We start from the raw sequence: 22,928 nt of genomic DNA, 5'->3' as shown, positions 1-22,928 counted from the left end.
ATTCAGGTACCGTGAGGAACGTTTCCTTGGTTCGAAGGCTGGTAGAGGCCCACGCAGCCTCATGAGGCCAACTGAGGAGCTACTCGGCCGAATAGTTGTGGCTCAGAGGTCTGGAAAGCCGACGACGTCATTAGCATGGGATGACACGGAGGGCAGTCGGGCCCGATTGGCCCGTCTACGGCCGTAATGCTTAACTTTACCCTTTAGCAGTAAGACTTTGTAGTGCCCATTGTCCTGATTCAATTCCGGCTATTTATTTGATGCACCCCTACCCCCCCACCCCTCTCTCTCTCTCTCTCTTTTCTCTTTCACATACACACACACACATACACACACACACACACACACACACACACACACACACACACACACACTTTTCCTCCCTTGGGCATAGGTGTGTGTATTGTCCTTAGCGTAAGTCAGTTTAAGTTAGATTAAGTTTTGTGTAAGTCTAGGGATCGATGACCTCAGCAGTTTGGTCCCATAGAACTTACTACAGATTTCCAAATTTTTCACACGCACAGTATCACGATGCCATTATTACTTATCTGAAACTAAACATCCAATAATAAGATGAAACATCATCAGTGACAGTTACGGTGTACGTAGCAATGTTTACGATCATCTACATTCACTTAAAAATTGCAATACTGTTGCCACATAAAACAACTAACTGTGTCCTTGTACAGTTAATGAGACAGACAGTTACAAGAGCAATGTAGGCAGGCCTCACTCACCAATTTCCGAATTACTTCAGAAACCAGTAGTGGAAATATTGTGCACTTTTTCTAGGTATTATTAACAGGAGTAAGCGCTGTTTACAGAATGGAAAAAAAAACTATGAATAGTGTACTTTCTGAAAAATCGTATTGAAGAGCTCAGAATCCTGTAATATGTTAAACAAAATGATGCGTGGTACATATGTGTGAGTTTCAAGTACATTAACAAATAATCGTCAGGAAGATAAACCTGTAGAAACCCTCATTACGGAAGCAAGAGACACGATATGATACCTTCAAATATTTACAAGGAAAAAAATGTAGACAAACGTGCTCTATGATGAGAAATACTTTTAAAAGCCGCAGACAGGAAAGTAACACCTAAGGGTATGTCAAATGAGTCTATTGTTCTTTTTTTTATTGCGAAAGTATAGACCACTGCAGCAAAAGCTGATTCACGTAGTAAATTTCTGCCTATGCTCGTTTTAGAAGGCTTTCAGCAGCCACGTGATAGTAGTCACATCATATTATTTGAACAGTGATACCGACGCTTTAATTGTAGAGAACAATTAATTTTATGATAGCGGCTTCTATTTAAATTTTGCGTAACTTTTATTATTTTTCCGTCCACAAAGAAGTCCGCTAAAGTAACGAAGTATTAACAGTGCTGATGCTGACCAGGAGTGAATAAAAATGGCAGAAATTGCTTCAAATCATTCCCTACTCTTGTAAGCTTTAAGAATTACACAGTCCCTTTTGTCGTTGAGCACAATCCTTTGAAAGAATACTGTCGACTCCGCGTGTGTAAGCCCCGACTGAAAACTCAAATATTTCCCTACAGCACATTTTCAGAGACAACGAGATGAAGCGTAATAGAGGTAAATGTATAATCTTGGCTTTTCTCTGGAGAAGCGCAAAAGACATTAAGTGTGGCAGTCCGCACAGGAAGAGAAAGCGCTGGTAATATAGTTGTGAGAAGTTGGTAACTGTGGCGGAGTTATATGGCCGTAATGTAATCAGAGCTGGAGGGATTTGTACAGCGGGGCGGACACCGCCTACTGCTGCCAGTGTCGCCAACTTTGCGGAGGCGGGAAGTCCCGCAAGACCGTCTGGCATGCGCCGCGCACCAGACTAATGCGACGGCGAGAGTCCCTCTCGGCCGGGGATGAGAGCCTCCCATTGCGCTCGCGTCGCCGTGGCGGAGCTGCCTCCTGACACGTTTCCGCAGCTCTCGCAGCCGCGCTTCAGCTGCGAGGAAGTCTACTCTGCGAAGAGTGCCACATCGGTACTGAAAACTCTGTCCAATCAAACCGCCAATAATAGCGTGTCATTTGAATTTTTTGATTAGTTTAGTTCACCAGATGAGAACGTCTTCAGATTTTTATTGCGCCGTGGTACTGTATTCCATATCCACTACATCTACATACAAACACCGCAAGCCACCGTACGTTGGGTGACGGAGGGTAACGTTTACCACTATTAGTCATTTCCTCTCCTGTTCCACTTGCAAACAGATCGAGGATAAAACGACTGTTTACATGTATTAGCTCTAATTTCTCGTCTCGTACGCGAAATTTATGTTGGTGGCAGTACCAGGTGTACCGGTATGAAATTAGCGTTAAGATACAAATGTGTCGATAGGGAACATTTGTTGTGAAAGAGCCTGAATTTTTTTTTGTTTGGTTGGTATGACATCTGTCAAAGATATTTAGTATAGATCAAGTCATGGAACAAACATTATCATATGTTTTCATCGCGTTAACAATGTCGAATTTTGCACCAGAAAATGATGATTTGCGGAAAACATTAATTTTTTGTTTTCATTTGAAAAAAAGTGCTGCAGAGTAGCATCGAATGCTTGTCGAGTCATATGGTGAACATGCTCTATCAGAAACAACATGCAAAAGATGGTTTCAACGGTTGAGAAATAATGATTTTGATGTAAGAAATGAAGAACGTGGAAGACCACCAAAAAAATTCGAAGACGCCGAATTGAAAGCAATATTGGATGAAGAAGATACTTTGAGTCAGAAGCAAATGGCAGCAATGCTAAATGTTGCACAACAAACAATTTCTGACTGTCTGAAAGCTATGGGAAAGATCCAAAAGTGTGGTGCCACATGAATTGAATGAAAGACAGATGGAAAACCGAAAAACCATTTGTCAAAATTTGCTTCAAAGACATGAAAGAAAATCAATTTTGTATCGAGTTGTTACTGGTGATGAAAAGTGGATTTATTTTTAGAATGCTAAACGGGAAAAATCATGGGTGAATCCGGGACAACCATCAACATCGATTGAAAAACCAGATCGATTCGGCAAGAAGACAATGCTCTGTGTTTGGTGGAATCAGATAGGTGTGGTGTATCATGAGTTTCTAAAGCCCGGTGAAACTGTGAATACTAATCGCTACAGACAACAAATGATCAATTTGAACTATGCATTGATCGAAAAAATACCAGAATGGGCCAGAAGACATGGCAAAGTAATTTTTTTGCACGACGATGCACCTGCTCACAAAGCAAAACTGGTTCAGGATACAATCAAAACACTTGGCTGGGAGCCGCTACCCCACCCACCGTATTCACCAGACGTGGCCCCTTCCGACTACCATTTGTTTTCATCAACGGGACACACATTGGCTAAGGAACACTTCGATTCCTACGAAGAAGTCGAATTGGTCTGATTGGTTTGCTTCAAAAGACGAATATTTCTATTGCCGTGGTGTCCACAAATTGCCAGAAAGTTTTTCAGAATGTATAGACAGTAATGGTCAGTACTTTGAATAAAATGTTTTTACTTTTCAATTCAAAATTAGTGTTTCATTTTCACAAAAAAATGTTCATTTCACACCGGTACACCTGGTAGAATTGCTCTGCAGTCATCTTCAAATGCCGATTCTCTAAATTTTCTCAATAGTGTTCGTCCAAAAGAACATCCCCTTACCTCCAGGGATTTCCATTTGAGTTCCCGAAGCATCTGTGTAACACGTTCGTGTTGTTGTGACATACCGGTACCAATTCTAGCAGCCTGCCGCTGAATTGCTTCGATGTCTTCCCTTAATCCGGACTGGTGCAGGTCCAAAACGCGAGGAGTACTCAAGAACATGTCGCACTAGCTCTCTATATGCGGTCTCATTTGCAGGTGAACCACACTTTCTCAACATTCTCCTAGTACACAAAGTCGACCATTCGCCTTTTCTACCACAGACATCACATGATCGTCCCATTTCATGTCGCTTTCCAATGCTTTATTTTTTTTATTTTAGTCATCAGTCTTCTGACAGGTTTGATGCGGCCCTTCACGAATTCATCTACTGTGCCACTCTCTGCTGGCCTCAATTATTTGCGGTATGAACTCCAATCTCCGTCTTCCTCAGCAGTTTTTGCCCTCTGCAGCGCCCTCTAGTACCATGGATGTCATTCCCTGATGTGTTAAAAGATGTTCTATGATCCTGTCCCTTCTTCTTGACAATGTTTTCCACATATACTGTTCCCATCCGATTCTACGCAGAACCTCCTCATTCCTTATCTTGCCAGTTCGCCTAATTTTCAACATTCTGTAGCATCACATCTCAAATGCTTCGATTCTCTTCTCTTCCGGTTTTCCCCACAGTGCATGTTTCACTACCATACAACGCTGTTCTCCAACGGACATTCTCAGAAATTTCTTCCTCAAATTAAGGCCTATGTTTGATACTAGTAATCTTCGGGATAATGCCCTTTTCGCCAGTGCTGGTCTTCGACTCTTATTATTCCCTTTTGTCTCCTGTACATATTGTATATTACCCGTCTCCCCAATAGTTTAAACCCTTTTTTCTCAGAATTTCAAACATCTTCAACCATTTTACATTGTCGAACGCTTTTGCCAGATCGACAAATCCTATGAATGTGTCTTGGTTTTTCTTTTGTCTACTTCCATTATCAGTCGCAACGTCAGCACTGCCAATCTGGTGCCTTTACCTTTCCTAAAGCCAAACTGATCGTCATCTAACACATCCAAAATTTTCCATTCTTCCGTATATTATTGTTGATATCAATTTGGATGCATGAACTGTTAAGCTGATTGTACGATGATTCTCGAAATTGTCAGCTCTTGCAGTCTTCGGAACTGTGTGGATGATATTTTTCCTAAAGGTAGATGGTATGTTGCCAGACTCATAAATTCTACACACCAACGTGAATAGTCGCTTTGTTGCCACTTTCCCAATAGCTTTACAGATTCTGATAGAACTTTGTTATCTATCACTTCTGCCATATTTGATCTTATGTCCGCCAAAGCTCTATTAAATTCTGATTCTAATAATCGATCCCCTTTCTTCTCTAAATCGACTCCTGTTTCTTCTTCTATCACGCCAGACAAATCTTTCCCCTCATAGAGGCCTTCAGTGTACTCTATCCGCTCTCTCCACTGCATTTAACAGAGGAATTCCGGTTGCACTCTTCATGTTACCATACTTGCTTTTAATTTAACCGACGGTTGTTTTGACTTTCCTATATACTGAGTCAGTCCTTCCAACAGTCATTTCTTTTTCGGTTTCTTCACATTTTTCCTGCACCCATTTCGTCTTAGCTTCCCTGCAGTTCCTATTTATTTCATTCCCCAGCGACTTGTATTTTTGTACTCCTGAATTTCCCTGAATATTTTTGTATTTCCTTCTTTCATCCAATAACTGAAGTATGTCTTCTGTTGCCATGGTTTCTTGGCAGTTACCTTATTTGTACTAATGTTTTTCTTTCCAGCTTTTGTGATTGCTCTTTTTAGGGATATCCATTCCTCTTCAACTGTACTGCCTACTGAACTAATCCTTATTGCTGTATCTATAGCCTTAGAGAATTTCAAGCGTATCTCGTCATTCCTTAATATTTCTGTATCCCGGTTCTTTGCGTATTGATTCTTCCTGTCTAATCTCTTAAACTTCAGCCTACTCTTCATCACTACTACATTGCGACCTGAATCTATAGCTGCTCCTGGGCACCCCTTACAGTCCAGTATCTGATTTCGGAATCTCTGTCTGACCATGATGTAATCTAACTGAAATCTTCCCGTATCATCCGGCTTTTTCGAGGTAGACCTCCTCCTCTTGTGATTCTTGAACAGAGTATTCGCTATTACTAGCTGGAATTTATAACAGAACTCAATTTGTCTTTCTCCACTCTCATTTATTTTTCCAAGCCCATATTATCCCGTAACCGTTTCTGCTGCTCCTTCCCCTACAACTGCCTTCCAGTCCCCCAACGATCTTCATCTCCCTTTACATACTGTATTACCCTTTCAATATCCTCATATACTTTCTCTATTTCTTCATCTTAGGCTTGTGACGTTGGCATGTATACCTGAACTATCGTTCTCGATGTTGATTTGCTGTAGATTCTGATTAGAACAACCTTATCGCTGAACTGTTCACAGAAACACACTCTCTGCCCTACTTTCCTATTCATAACTAATCCTACTTCTGTTATGACATTTTCTGTTACTGTTGATATTAGCCTATACTCATCTGGCCAGAAAGCCTTGCTTGTTTCCCTTTCACGTCACTGACACTGACCCCTACTAAATCTAGATTGAGCCTTTGCATTTCTCACTTTAGATTATCCAGCTTTCGTACCACGTTCAAGCTTCTGACATTCCTCTTCCTGACGCGTAGGACGTTATCCTTTCCTTGGTTATTGAATCTTTTTTCATGGTCACCTCCCGATTGTCAGTCCCCTCCCGGAGATCCGAACGCAAGTTTATTCTGGAATCTTTTGCCAATGGAGAGATCAACAAGCTACTTTATCAGTTAGAGGCCATATGTCCTGTGCATACACGATATCTGTCTTTAATGCAGTTGTTTCAGTTGCCTTCTGCATCCTCATACCGTTGATCATTGCTGATTCTTCCGCCTTATGGGGCAGTTTCCCACCCCAAGTGGGAAACTCCTCTCCTCCGCTCTCTTTGACAAGGCCGATGGCAGATTGACGGTGAGTTCTTATGCCAAAGTCCTCGGCCGCTAATGTTGATTATTTATCAAAATTTATGCAGTGACGGGCTACGAAACCGGGGCCGAGGACGTTTTGGTTACTAATCAAAGACACTATCGTTTTTATTTTTTTATTTTGTTGTAAGTTGTTCGTTGAATTTGTTCGGGGCGGACGTCCGATGACACCTGTTCAGGTTTTATTTTATTTTTTTATTTTTTTTTTACAGAGAGTAGCTAACCCTCTGACCGAACACGCTGAGGTACCGCGCTGGCGGCCTAGAACACGTTGCAACGTTACGCCCAGATATTTAGACTATGTGACCGTATCAACCATGATACTACTGACACCATATTCGAACATTATGGGTTTGTTTTTCCTACTCATCCTCATCAGCTCCCATTGTCTACATTTACAGCTAGCTTTGATTCATCATATCAACTAGAAATTTTGTCTAAGTCATCCTGAATTCTCCTGCCCTCACAGAACGACACGACCTTGCCATACACCAAAACATGCAGCAAACAATTGCGGCTTGCTGCCATCCCTGTCCGCCAGATTATTTATGTATATTTTCAAAATAATAGCGGTCCTGTTACGTCCTGTCCTGAGGATATCCGTATCTCCGATGAACACACGAGGTCTAGGACATTTTGTTCCGCTACTTACGAACTCTTCCAGTCACGCACATATCTGTGAAGTTATTCCATATTCTCGTACCTTTTTAACCGTCTGCAGTGGGGAACCGTGTCAAATGCTTTCCGGAAACCTAGAAATATGGAATGTGCCTGTTGCCCTTCATCCATAGTTAGGAGTATATCATTTGAGAGAATGGCAAGCTTAGTTTCGCACAAGCTATGCCTTCTAAAACCGCGCTCATTCATGGACATAAGCTTTGGGTCTCAAGAAAATTTACTGTATTAGAACTGCAGTAAACCGACGTTAGCGATATTGCTCTGTAATTTTGCGGGTTCGTTCTTTTACCTTTGTTGTATACAGGAGTCGCCTGCGCTTTTATCCAGTCGTTTGGGACCTGGCGCTGGGCGAGACATTCGCGGTAAACACAAGCTTAGTAATGAGCTACTGCCGCAGAGTACTCATTGCAATAAAGAATTAGGTTTTTATCCAGAACTGGCGACTTATTTGTTGTCAAATCTTTCTATTTTTTCCTCCATGTATGCATACTACTATGTCGTCCAAACGAGAGTCTGTTAGATGCTCAGATGATGGTATGTTTGTTTGATTCTCCTGTGTGCACGATTTCTTAAACGAGAGGGTTGAAGCCCCGCTCGGCACCGTAACCAGAACTAAGGTTTTTGCGTTGACGATGATGACTAGCCGAGTTATAACCCATAACGCATTGCCGCAACTAAGTACTTTGTACTGAGAATGATGCCTAGCAAAGCTTTAAGACTTTAACGTGTTGCCACAACTCAAATACTTTGTGTTGTCATGTGGATCGGAGTTTTAAACCTTCTACACGTTGCCGCCAGGGCAATAGACATCTGAAGATGCTCACGGCTGTTCGCAACTAGCAATAAGTCAAGGAATACGCGACCTGTGGCGGTTTATCCATACGTCATTTACAACGTTTGCTGTGTTCTTTGCAGGCGATGTCTGCGTTTGATATAATCATCGTTTCTTCCCCTGTTAGCTTCAATGTGTCATTTCAATGGCTGTTTATTTGAAGGTCCTAAGTTCTTGGACTGCTCAGACGAGGTCATGTGATACTCTGCTGGAAAGGACGTTGGAAAGAGGTTTACGATTTAAAATTCCGATATCGAGGTTGTTATAGGTGGTATATAAACGTTTGTTAAACAAGAATTGTGAGAAGATGGTCATAACATTTTATCTACATCTACATCTGTACTCCGCTAGCCTCATATTTGTCAAAACAATATACATAGGAGTTCTAGGGGTCAGAGGAGATCGGTTGGATCAGGATCGATCAGTAGCATTGTGACCATGAATCGTTTCCAGAGCAGCACAATGGGTGGGGATAGCAACACAGAGTGTATTACTTGGGATGGTCATACAGAAGAATATATGAACGCTAGTAGCATGGTAAAAACTGCTTACACTCTTTGAGTTCCAGTCACAATCTGTGATGATAAAAACGCACAGAGGTCTACTGAGTGGGAGAAAATGGGTTGTGCATAACCAGTTGCCAGCGATGTGGAAGTCGTAGGATACCCTTAGCAGTGCCACGTAAATTAAATACGAGGGCTGAAACTTTAACAGTGGCAACTATTTATTTACAGCACGGTCAAAATAGATACGTGTTTCAAAGTTTTACTGCCCTTCAAAGTAGTCACCGGTACTGTGTATAACCCGTTGCCAGTGATGTGGAAGTCGTAGGATACTCTTAGCAGTGCCAGTTGTGTTGACAGTTCGACCGGCGCGGACTATTGCCCGACGAATTTTTAGCAGTTCTGAAGCGAATGCCGTGAAGTGTTTCCTTCAGTTTAGAAATCAAGTTGAACTCACGAGGGCCTAAGTCAAGGGAGTGCCGTAGGTGGTATAGCACTTACCAGCCCCATCAGTCAAACAAATCCGTAACAGCGTGCACTGTACGTGCTTGAGCAATGTACTACGAAATGATGGTCGGGTCTTGCAGAAAGTGTCATTACTTCTGCCTCTATGCTGTTCATTTTTGGAACACAGCCTACGACCAGCTTAGAGATAGAAGTGATGACACTTCCTGCATGACCTGACCATCATTTTGCAGGACAATGCTGAAGCACGCACAGTGCAAGCTGTTACTGATTTGTTTGACTGATGGGGCTGCTAAGTGCTATACCACCTACTGCACTCCTCTGACTTAAGCTCTCGTAAATTCAACTCGATTTCTAAACTGAAAGAAAAACTTCAAGGCATTCACTTCAGAACTGCTACAAATTCGTCGGCAGTAGACCGTGCCGCTCGAACTGTCAACACAAATGGCACTGCTAAGAGTATCATACGACATCCACATCACAGGCAACGGGTTATACACAATGCTGGTGACTACTTAGCAGGTCACTAAATCTTTGAAACATGTATCTATTCTGTACGAGCTGTAAATAAATAGTTGCCACTATTAAAGTTCCAACCTTCGTATTTAGTTTACCTGAGTTATTTAGTACCTCTCTTCTCGCTTCCGTTAGAAAGGAATAAAAGTGTTTGTGCACTGCAAATTACGTGATTGCCAATAATACTGGCACAGATGTTGGTAACTGGTGTTACTTGGACACCTCTTTCCTTAGTAAATTTGACGTGCAGTCCCACCGCTTGATCCATCCTAAAAATATGTGATTTGTGTCTTTCAGTTCACTGCAGTCGCAAGTTGGAGATGGTACTGTGCATATGTTGTGCAGGTGTTGTGCATATTGACAGTGGTTTAACTTCAACCAGGCTGTGGTAGCTGCAGATTCCTAGAGGCCTTGTTGGTAGCAATAGATTTCATTGCTCATAGTATTTTCCTTTAGCTGTCTGGGAAGCTTACCATTATTTGTTCCACTCGGTTACAATTCTCATCGTGTAAGCCGGTAACAGATCCTCAGCTGAATGTGTTCTATAGCTGAGGTCAACGCTTCCTCAGCAAGAGTGTGAGCGATTTCGCTGCCCAAGACGTTGTTGTGCGCTTTAATCCAGTATATGAAGACGCTGCAACCATTCCATTCCAGTGGTTTACATGTCGCGTTATCGGGTGGTTGTAGGTCGGCGAAAAAAATATTTAAAGAGAGTGAGAGCACATTGAGGTCGGAAATAAACAAGTGTCTTATTCGGCTACGAAAACCACTGGTATTCATCTGGTGGTAGGCTTCAGATAATATCTTGTATTTGACTCCTCCCAAGTTGCCAGTGAAATTAGTCTCGTAAGCACGTTCCTCATTCACCAATAGCACAAGAATTCGTTTCGCGGTAAGGTCGATTTTGCACGAATATTGTGACCCACATCATATCGTTTTCGTCGATATTGAACGGCTTGAAGCGATCCGCTGTTTTGGCTGTTGCGAATCACTACGTTTAAGCTACACCTTACCACAGAGTTAAGGTTAGTCAGTTGTGAGTGTTTCAGCAAAATCTTCAACGATGAGGTGGGATTTCTCTGAAATACGGTTTCATTACATGCAGTAATTACACAAAAAGTTCAATAAGCTAAATTACAGACCTTTATTATTATTGATTTACGTAAGTAATTTCACTTACATATATCTGTCTATCTCCATACCAAACTTACTTCGAAGTTCCTCGATGTATCAGCTCAACCGCCGGCCGAAGTGGCCGAGCGGTTCTAGGCGCTACAGTCTCAAACCGCGCGACCGCTACGGTCGCAGATTCGAATCATGCCTCGGACATGGATGTGTGTGATGTCCTTAGTTAGGTTCAAGAAGTTCTATCCGGCCACCCCTTAAATTAACCATGGAAAATATGTTAATAGCAAAGCCAACCAGGCGCAGGTGCGTGACAAAGGTACAAAAGGAAAGAAAAAACAGTATCACGTATTTTATTCTGTGTTGTCTATTTTCAGGCATGTCCCAAGAAGCAAAATTACCCCTACACGCGGTTAAGGGATGTGTTTTGCCAAAAGTGCATTATGTTGTTTCCATCTTATTATTTACGAACACGTAGTACTGCCTCTTTTGATCACATCTGGCTGTGTGATAATGAACGAAAATGTTCATTCCACTGAAAGACCAATGGCAAATTTAAAATTTCCTAAATTTGCTTATTACTTTCAACTCGTTTTCGGACCTGAGTTTCCTTTCACAAAATAATGCATTTCTTTTTCTTTCTGAAATTTTGCACCATCTTTACGGAGACATTGTGTAAGTATTTCAAGTGAGTCCACTGATATTTCTGCCGGTGATCCCTTCCAACTGCCAGAGGGCCCCCGAGCGAAGTTCGGGTTGTCAGCGTGGGACAGTGTTACACAGGGCGGGCAGCCCGCCAGTACGCGCCGCTGAATAAACCACGAGCACGGCCGGCCTGCAATCGATACGCTGCGCCACGCCACGCCGAGCCCAGCTCAGCCACGCCGGCCGGCACTGACCCGCTTCCGGCGCGTCGCGAGCCAGGACTGGCGCCCGCTGCCTGCCGTCAGGCGGACACGCCGGCGGCGGAGGTGCCAACAAGCAACTCAGCGCAGCTGGCCGGTGCTGCACTGGCGTGTCAGAGGCGCTCACTAGCTTAAGTTGCGACGTAAAGCCGGTGCGGGAGACCTGTGACCGTAATGTAAATCCTGAGCACTTCCTTTATCACTGATGTAATGGGTCGCTTAAAGTCAACAGATCGGTTGTTGTCACAAATTATATTCCACACGTTTCGCGCGTAGCTATGTTCAGAACATTCTTCAAAATGACTTAATACTCAGCGTAACATCACGTGACTAAATTCTCAACATCGGCGCTCCAGAGTTTCTCACTAGCCCCTCTGCAGGTAGCTGTTTTTTTTATGTTTTCTCGTTTCATTGCGTCTTGCACGTATTTCTAGGCTGCCACAGGCCCAATGTTTCACTTGTGATGCCACCTTCTGCAGGGGCAAACTATTTTCGTCACATCAGTATTAGGTTAATTAGAAATTAACAACCATTATACATATATATGTAGCAATTAATTATGACTTTCATTTGCTTCGCGATTTTACGTGTGTTTTGAGTGTGGACGAGAAATAGACAGTAACGATGACCCTGCGTAAGGGTATTGTCTATCATTTTGGCTGGTCGTAATTTCACTCAATGCAGAAGTTAGTAACCGCCGCAAAGAAATTGTCTGCCCTGTAAGGAAGCCCTTCGTGCTGAGTCTGAACGGTCCTTCGCCAATGAGTACGCCAGACGCGCGCCCAGACATGTGGAAGAAGTATGTGGGAAGAAGCAATACGTTGCCTGATTCTTTTTCGAACGTATGCTCTCGAAATGTTAACAGTAACCCTTCTCGTGATACACAACGCCTGTCCTATAGCGACCGCCACTTGAGTTTAATAAACGTCTCCGGTAACACTCTCGTGCCGATGAAACGATCCCCTGACGAAAAGTGCTGCTCTTCGTTGTATCATCTACATCCCTGGTATCGCCGCGCGGGATTAGCCGAGCGGTCTTGGGCGCTGTAGTCATGGACTGTGCGGCTGGTCCCGGCGGAGGTTCGAGTCCTCCCTCGGGCATGGGTGTGTGTGTTTGTCCTTTGGATAATTTAGGTTAAGTAGTGTGTAAGACATCCCTGGTAGTACTCCTACTTGGTTAAGAATACTCAATAACCGGTGGACCAGTTGTTTAATAGTATCGATAAGTTGGAAAATTGGTAGTGTCTACTTTTTTTTTTAAAAAATGACCCATCAACATAACTGCTCATTAGATGGCTTTTGAGGTAAAAAAGGGACCGTGTCCGGAGATGAGACGTTAGTGACGTTTCAGAGATCTACGGGCAGCACCTTCATTTTCCGTTGCGATTCTCGTAGAGTTACTGAAGCCAGGTATTTCATCGATGATCTCATTACTATCGAGTTGCCGCTGCTCAAAGGTTTATTAAGGCAGATAGTCCATACAAATAAGACTATAATGAACCTCATTCAATAAAAAAAAGTAGTTACACGATGTAAAGAAAATTCTACTTTAAATACCTAACGAGCAGAAACAGTTTTCTAACAGTAACTACCAGTAGCCAGAGAACGATGGACAAGATAAAGATGAATATGTGGTGGCTGTTCTTTCGGGAGTGGGGAAAGTTAAAAATTTGTACAGGACCGGAGTTCTAACACGGGCCGCCTGTGTGCTAGGCAGAATCGCAGACTACGGCGTCGCCTGGGCATGGTGGTCATCGCAACTGCACGTGCCCCTTATCCATTACCCTCACGACTTGCCACATTTCGCCGATTCCTCACTGAAGTTATAAATTGTTCTTCCTCATCTTAATTATATGTATGTGACGTCTGTTCCTTCGGATATGTCGGAAAGAACAGAAAAAAATGGCTCTGAGCACTATGGAACTTAACATCGGAGGTCATCAGTCCCCTAGAACTTAGAACTAATTAAACCAAACTAACCTAAGGACATCACACACATCCATACCCGAGGCAGGATTAGAACCTGCGACCGTAGCGGTCGCGCGTTTCCAGACTGAAGCGCCTAGAACCGTCCGGCCACTCCGGCCGGCAGAACAGAAAAAGCTTCGGTTCTGCAATGTCGTGGGTAATACGGATAATGGGCAAGGAGCACTGACGGGAGACGTAGCGGTGTAGATCTACTGTTACAGTGGCCGCTGTGTCTGGATGGCACAGTGGTCGTAACAGCTGCCTAGTAAGCGGGAGAATCAGGTACAATTTCCAGCCTGGCACAAATTTTCTTCTCCCATTGGTTGAAGCCAATAACCACAGGCAGTTAATGTCATAAATTCATTTTTATCTTGATTGGAAATGGATATGATTGAAGCAAACCCACCATTGAGTTCCTTGTTGTATTTTGATTGTGGTTTTATTCTAAGAACATTATAAATAAACCTGAACGCTCATAACAGATTCCCTTATTGTTGTAATAAATATGAATAATTCAGACGTGCACAACACAAAAAGGGCTCTGGTTGCCTCGTCAGCAACATGAGGTTCAAAAAATGGTCATCTCCAGTACATTCAAACTGGATTACTGACAGCACTCGATAGGTAAGGTGTGTTTAATTATGTATATTGTTTCTCCCTGGGGCCAATTGTTATATAGTAACTCCACGACACCATGCTTAGCCCCGTTGTATAGTAAAACAATGTTTTGTCTCTGCTGAAAAATTTACATTCTGGAGGAAGCCTCCTTTTCCTACTCAACGATTCAAGTGAGCTTTGTCTCACTTGTACGTTTTGTGTTTTCCCAATAGACATTTCAATACATATCGACGGTGAATGCTGTATGTTTTGTCAACTGAAAGGGTTTGGACTGCTCTCATTTATTATTAACTTTCGAAGAAGTTAGAAAACTTCTATGATGCTTGGTAGCTAGCCGCAGATACTGGATGGTAATGCCCGAAACCAGTCCGATAAAAATATGGCTGAATAAAACATCAATATTATAAGTCGAAATCTACGTGTCAAAAATAAGCATCGCCAAGGAATTTACACCACTCGCCATTAAAATTGCTACACCATGAAGATGACGTGCTACAGAAGCGAAATTTAACCGACAGGAGGAAGATGCTGTGATATGCAAATGATTAGCTTGTCAGAGCAGTCACACAACATGCTGACATGAGGAAAGTTTCTCATACACAAACAGCAGTTAACCGACGTTGCCTGGTGGAACGTTGTTGTGATGCCTCGTGTAAGGAGGAGAAATACATACCATCAAGTTTCCGACTTTGATAAAGGTCGGATTGTAGCCTATCGCGATTGCGATTAATCGTATCCCGACATTGCTGCTCGCGCTGGTCGAAATCCCATGACTATTAGCAGAATATGGAATCGGTGGGTTCAAGAGGGTAATACGGAACGCCGTGCTGGATCCCAACGGCCTCGTATCACTAGCAGTCGAGATGACAGGCATCTTACCCGCATGGCTGTAACATATCGTGCAGCCACCTCTCGATCCCTGAGTCAACAGATGGGGATGTTTGCAAGACAACAACCATCTGCACGAACAGTTTGACGACGTTTGCAGCAGAATGGGCTATCAGCTCTGAGACCATGGCTGCGGTTACCCTTGACGCTGCATCACAGACAGGAGCGCCTACGATGGTGTACTCAATGACGAACCTGGGTGCACGGATGGCAAAACGTCATTTTTTCGTATGGATCCAGGTTCTGTTTACAGCATCATGATGGTCGCATCTGTGTCTGGGGACATCGCGGTGAGTGCACATTGGAAGCGTGTATTCGTCATCGCCATACTGGCGTATCACCCGGCGTGATGGTATGGGGTGCCATTGGTCACACGTCTCGATCACCTCTTGTTCGCATTGATGGCACTCTGAGCAGTGGACGTTACATTTCAGATGAGTTACGACAAGTGGCTCTACCCTTCATTCGATCCCTGCGAAACCCTACATTTCAGCAGGGTAATGCACGACCGCATGTTGCAGGTCCTGTACGGGCCTTTCTGGATACAGAAAATGTTCGACTGCTGCCCTGGCCAGCACATTTTCCAGATCTCTCACCAATTGGAAACGTCTGGTCAATGGTAGCCGAGCAACTGGCTCGTCACAATACGCCAGTCACTACTCTTGATGAACTGTGGTATCGTGTTGAAGCTGCATGGGCAACTGTACATGTACACGCCATCCAAGCTCTGTTTGACTCAATGCCCAGGCGTATCAAGGTCGTTATTACGGCCAGAGGTGGTTGTTCTGGGTACTGATTTCTCAGGATCTATGCACCCAAATTGCGTGAAAATGTAATCACATGTCAGTTCTAGTATAATATATTTGTCCAATGAATACCCGTTTATCATCTGTATTTCTTCTTGGTGTAGCAATTCTAATGGCCAGTACATTATAGTAACGTCTCAGTTGAGTACTAGAGTGTATCAACAACAACAATAGAGTAGGAAATTCTTGTTTACACGGACTCGCTCGACAGTACGAGGGGGAGTTCGCAGCGCGTAAACGCTCTGTGAAGCAGCCAGTGAAAACGGCGAACCGCAGTTGGTGCCGAGCCGGGTGTAACAGTGTGGAGGCGGCCGCCTCGCAGCCACTTGTCGTTTCCGGCGGCCGGGGACAGCTGGCAATAGACGGCGCCGCCGCCGCCGCGGCCAGGGCAGCCAATCAGCCGCGCCGCGCGCGTGGCCGCCGACTCGTGAGGGTTAACGGCGCGCCGGCCATTGGCGCAGGCTCCATCGCCTGGAACTAATTCCTGAGGAGGGGCGCACGGTAGCCGCAACACAACGCTGACCAGATCTCCCCGCTGCGTCTCTGTGAGACTTTGCTGTGCAACCGTCTTCCTGACGCACTGTGCAGCTGATTGCCAATTCTTTGTTCCGAAACATTAATCACATTAAACAAGTTTTGTATTACATAAAAACTCAGCGTAAGGTTTTCTAACGTACTATTTCCCAGCCGTGACCGTCGACATGATCTAGTCGCTATTTTGAGCAACAGCTCGTCGTTTCGGCTTTCGGCGGACGGAGACCACACTACCGCCTGGAGGAAAGTGTCCGGTCTTTAGTTAATCCGCCTAAAGAATGGTTGCGTAGCCCGAATAGATGGTTTCGAAGACGAGTGTCTTCCAAAGATGACTGACGTTTGCTGATACTCCTGATATCGTCGGCAAGCAGCAGCACTTTACGGGAGTACTCAAGAGTGTTAACGGGAGATGGCCAGTTGCCTGCTAGCTGATCTGGACAGTGACCGGTAAAATAATTAGTTGGAGAGGTTGGAGGCAGTCTAGGAGCGGATCATTACAGAAGGTATGTTTAGAGCAATCTGCTGCAGAGGTGATGTGGAGTAATATTTGCAAAGTCTGTAGTCAAAGATCAGTAAAATTATTCTCTCTGCATTTCCTGAGGTGCGTTCCCCTGCGCGGGCGTGCAAACGTTCTTAATCAGTTGGCTGTTTACTATTTTGCCTACAATATCCCTTTGTCTGACAAAACGTTATTTTGTGTGTGTGTGTGTGTGTGTGTGTGTGTGTGTGTGTGTGTGTGTGTGTGTTGTGTTTACACTGTTTGCATACGTACAGAATGTAACTAAATTCCCTTCACAGACTTTGAGGACAGCTTTACGACACCAAAACAACAAAAACGTACAGGAAACAAGGACTCTAAAATCGGTACATTAATAGCTGTTGAGCACTTGCTCAACTTCGGTATTGTGAAACATCTCTTCTATTGAACAAGTGCCCATAGCTCTTAAGGTACGCCTTTTCGAGTCCATTTACAATAAATTCCTTTTCTCACTTCAGTGCAAATAACCTGTCCTAAAACTCTATAAAGGGAATATAGCTATAACCAGTATGTACAAAAAATATGTGCTTCGTACGCACTACTGCATGAACACAATTACTGATCTTAAGTTGTTAATAGATGAGATGGTACAAACCAGTCGGCGACGGTGTAGTCCAGTCCAGTGGTCGGAAAGTAGTCATATGGGAACGTGGTACAGATTAGTGGTGTAGAGGGAGTACCCTACTGAGAGGTGTATTAAATAAACGAAACGACGCGGGAGCTTTGAAGTAAGTAACCCAAAACAATTTCACTTTAATAATTTGTTTACATTCTTTTCAATCGTTAATAGGTACAATTACAGTTAAATAGGTCGTTCTAACAATACTTTTGGTTTCGTAGCATATCTACCCGTAGGACGTTTTCCCAAAAGGGGCAATAAAAAGTGAAAACTAATGTAAACAACAACAATATATATCTTAAAGTGAACAGGAGACTGATGATGAACCTTGCGGTTCGAAACCGGTAACGGCGCTGTTTGTGTGAGTCAATACCGTTATTGGAATTGGCTTGTTGCTATTTTCTACTCAGCAAGAATCAACCTGTACAGTTGCCTGTTTTAAAGGCGAAGTTTGCTATTTAGCGAGTATACACGGACCGCTTAGGAAGAGGCTACCTATCAGAGGGTAGAGCAGTTAGATAGCTGGAGGTGTCATCTAAGAACGAAACACACTTGCAGACGGTTGCTAGAAGTTAATAAACTGTTTTTTGGTCCAATGGAAATTTGAAGTGTGGAGTTCTTGCATGTTATCCTTATCCTCTTTAGACTGTGATCTTGTGTTGTTTATAGAGGAGATGATAGACACGTGTTGGCGACGGCACAGTCCTGTCCAGTGATCAGAAAGTAGTTAGATGGCTACAGGGCACTGTTAGTGGTGTAAAGGGAGTGACTATTGTAATTATAATGGAAGGTATTATTAAACGAATGAAACGAACTTTAGACTGTGATCTTGTGTTGTTTATAGAGGAGATGATAGACACGTGTTGGCGACGGCACAGTCCTGTCCAGTGATCAGAAAGTAGTTAGATGGCTACAGGGCACTGTTAGTGGTGTAAAGGGAGTGACTATTGTAATTATAATGGAAGGGATTATTAAACGAATGAAACGAACTTGGCGACAAGTTCTGTTCATTGCAGTGGAAACTTGAATTTTTTTTTAGTGTTTCCTTCTCCTTTTTTCGCTTTAGGCTGTGATCCTGTTTATAGAGGAAATTATCGGCGGGAGTTTCTAGAAAACTAACGCGGTTTAGTGACTCATGACGGTTTTCGTTTTATAATCTACTTTTCGGATCTGAGAATTTTTTCGAAGCTGTTGGATATTGCAGGGCATTTGGAGACTGAAAGCGCCGACATGTGCAATAATTATCGCACCATCAGCTTAACAGCTCACGCATACAAGTTGCTGACAAGTATAATATACATAAAAATGGAAACGGAAGTTCAGGATGTTTAAATGACGATCACTTTGGCTTTAAGAAAGGTGAAAGTGCCAGAAAGGCAATTCTTGCATTGCGTTTGATAAGCAAGACTAAAGAAACATCGAGACCTTTTCATAGTATTTGTCGACCTGGAAAAAGCGTTGGACTATGTCATGTGGCGCAAGATAATCCAAATTGTGAGAAAAATAGGGGTAAGCTATAGAGAAAGACGACTAACGCATTTTTTTCAAATCAAGGGGTGGCTGGAGACCGTGGCTGTTACATTAAACAAACAATTGATGGTGTACACCAACCAGTCACAAAATTGATTTAGGTCGCTTCATTCAAAAAGTCCCGTTACCAGTTTCGAATTTTTCACAATTCATCATAGATTTTTTCTCGCTTTCGTCAAACAAATTGTACATTCGCTTCCTGGGAGCTACCATAGGATAAAGAATAACAAACAATTATAAACGTGTAACCAAAAGCCGGCCGCTGTGGCCGAACGGTTCTATGCGCTTCAGTCCGAAACCACGCTGCTGCTACTGTCACAGGTTCGAATCCTGCCTCGGGCATGGATGTGTGTGATGTCCTTAGGTTAGTTAGGTTTAAGTAGTTCTAAGTCTAGAGGATTTATGACCTCAGATGTTAAATTCCATAGTGCTTTTTTTTTTTTGTAACCAAACTGGTTGCTCTACAGACCTGTGTTGGAATGCAACTTCGTGAGATGTCCATTTGACGCTCTTGTTCTTGCAGTTTTCTATCAATGAAACACATTCCCAAAATTTAAATACCCTTGACAATGTGTTTCATTGCAAGAAAACTGTAAAACAAATGCTCGAGATGGACAGTTCGCGTAAGTTGCATTTCTAAAAAGAAGCTGTAGAGCAACAGTTTACAGTTGAGAATTATTGTTTATCCTAGAACGAATCATAGGAAACCAATCTATAAATTTGATTTGATGAAAGCTTGAAGAAACAGTCTGATGATGAACTGTGAAAATTTTGAAACCGGTGACGGTAATGTTTAAGTCACCTAAAACCAATTTGTGGCTGTTTTCTGTACACTATCAACAATTTATAAATACGAATAATATACAATATGTACAAGAGCCAAGAGGGAACAATAAGATTGGAAGACCAAGAAAGAACTCGAATGACAAAGTGTACAAGATAGGGATGTAATATTTCACCGCTACTGTTCAATCTGCACATTTAAGAAACAATGACGGAGATATAACAAAGATGAAGAGAGGGATTAAAATTCAAGGTTAAAGGATATCAATGATAAGATTCGCCTATGACATTGTTATCCACATTGAAAGTGGAAAAGGATTACAGGATCTGCTGAATGGAATTAACAGTCTAATAAGCACACAATAGGCATTCAGTCGGCAAGACTCACCGGAGGAGAAACACCCCTCTGAAGATGTCCAGCGCAGCTCTGGACGAAACGTTAGGAGCTGAAGAGTTTCATGGACCACGACCTTACATCCCGGAAGGTTTACCAGAAGATACATTCAGAGTAAATCGAAGAAAGACGAAAGTAATGAAGGCTAGCAGAAATGAGATGAGTGAGAAACTTAACATCAGGATTGTTGATCACGAGAAAGATGTAGTTAAGGAATTCTGCTACCTAGGCACCAAATTAATCCATGACGGATTGAGTAAGGAGGACATCGAAAGCAGACTAGCACCGGCAAAAAGTGCATTTCAGGCCAAGAGAATTCTACTACTGTCAAAAATAGGGCTTCTTTTGAGAAAGAAATTTCCGAGAATACACGTTCCGAGCAAAGCATTGTATGGTAATGAAACATGGACTTTCGAAAAACCGGAACAGAATATATCGAAGCAGTTGAGATGTGGTGCTACAGAAAAATGTTGAAAATCAAGTGGACTGATGAGGTAAGGAATGAGGAAGTTCTCCAGAGAACCGGCAAGGAAAGGAATGTATGGAAAACACAAGAAGAAGAGACTGGACGATAAGACATCTGTTAAGACATCAGGGAGTAACTTCCATAGTACTACAGGGAGCGGTTAAAACTGTAGGGGAATGCGTTGGAATGTGTAGGTAATCGAGGATTTGGATTGCAAGTGCTACCCTAGGATGAAAATATTGGCACAGGAGAGGAATTCGAGGCGGGTCACATCAATTCTTCAGAAAACTGGTGACTCAAAAAAAAGGCGTTGGGAGTAGTGGAAATGAGGAAGAACTGCATGACGTGTTGAACGGAATGAACAGTGTAACGAGTAAAGAATATGGATTGAGAATCGGTCGAAGGAAAACGAAAGTCTGTGGACTAGAAGGAACGAGATTAGCGATAAATTGCACAACAAAATCTGGGGCCATGAATTAGACATGGTGAAGGAATTCTGCTTAAGTAGACTTCGTGAAGGGATTCTTCCTTGAAAGCAAAATAACAGATGACGAACGAAGCAAGACGGACATAGGGAGCAGAGAAGCACAAGCAAAAAGGGCATTCCTGATCAAGAGCAGTCTCCTATTGTGTAACATCGTTACTGTTGTCAAGAAGAAGTACCGTGAATGAGATGAACTAGGTTATTTCCCAACTCAGCCCACACCGTCAACATTTGAATTGTTTTGCAGATATATTCAGAGCGATACAGGTACAGAGATAAATGGTGGTCAGACAGCAAGCAAGCATTATGCCGTCGCTCTGTCACGAGGCAGTATGGTATACAAATGAAGTCGGAGCTGCGAAGAACTGATATGCCCTTATATCAAAATACTCCGAAATATCCCCGAAAATCCTCCGAAATTTTGTTGGTAGAGTTCTGGTTCGCCTTGTAAATCGCTTAATGCTTTATTATATTAATGCTAATTACATTATCGGCATGTTTCTCCCTGTGCAATCATCAGATACAAAGTTAGAACTTGTGAAACAACTTTCGTTATAATCTGTTGTATTACAAATTAAAGCCACCTACCGCGTTTCCTGTCTGTACGCGTATGTTCAGTCTAATCTGGGAAATACCGCAGGAATTTTGACACTTAGAGAAAAATTGATTCACAAATAACGTTCACGTACACAATTTATTACCACTGTGTAATGATGAATGTGTCATCTTCTGCATATCTAATTGACGTTTGGAGTGACGTGCCGTGGCAATGATGGGAGCTACGAGCTGATTAGTTACGAAGAAGGCAGCATCTTACAGGAAAAACGGTAAAAAGCCGCCGCAACTCCAGATAACAGCGAAACTTGACCACGCTGTATGACGAGCCAGGTGTCTAGCAGTAAAACGTGTGCCTGCAAGCTGAATGATAGCGGTATCGAGTCAACTTATTTTCAGCCTAGCTTTTAAACTAGCTTTCACCTCTCAGTGCTTAAGCACATGGTTCGGATTCCACTTTAAACCATAGGTCCCTTTTCCCAGTTGGAGAACTGGGTAGGGTACGGACACGTAATCTGCCGTAGTGGCGTCAAGTTGTAAGACGCATTACGCCGTTGAGTCACACGAAGTTCTTATTGCCAGAACCTATACACTCATCAGCCAGAACATTATGACCACTGACCTGCTATCGTTATTAACCCGTCCAGGCGGTAGCAGCGGCACCTGACTGTTAGACACACGAACGGTACATGTACCAGTGATCGTGATGTCCAGGTGTAGAATGTGGAAGGCGCGCGATCTGTGTGAGTTTGACTGAGGGCAGATTGTGATCGTCGGAAGCTCGGCACGAATATTTTGGAAACTGCACGACTTGCAGGGTGTTCGAGGAGCGCGGTGATGAGTGTCTTCAACACGTGTCGAAACCAAGGTGAAACCTCGTCCAGACGACAGTTGGGCGGCTACTCCTCATTACAGATGTCGGACGTCGCAGGCTGGGCAGACTGGTAAAACAATACAGGCGGCGAATTGTGGCGGAACTAACATCAGACTTTAATGCTGGGCAGGGCACAAGTGTGTCTGAACGTT

Source organism: Schistocerca serialis, chromosome 1, assembly GCF_023864345.2.
Source record: "Schistocerca serialis cubense isolate TAMUIC-IGC-003099 chromosome 1, iqSchSeri2.2, whole genome shotgun sequence".
Classification (NCBI taxonomy): domain Eukaryota; kingdom Metazoa; phylum Arthropoda; class Insecta; order Orthoptera; family Acrididae; genus Schistocerca; species Schistocerca serialis.
This window is presented reverse-complemented; position numbering follows the sequence as displayed.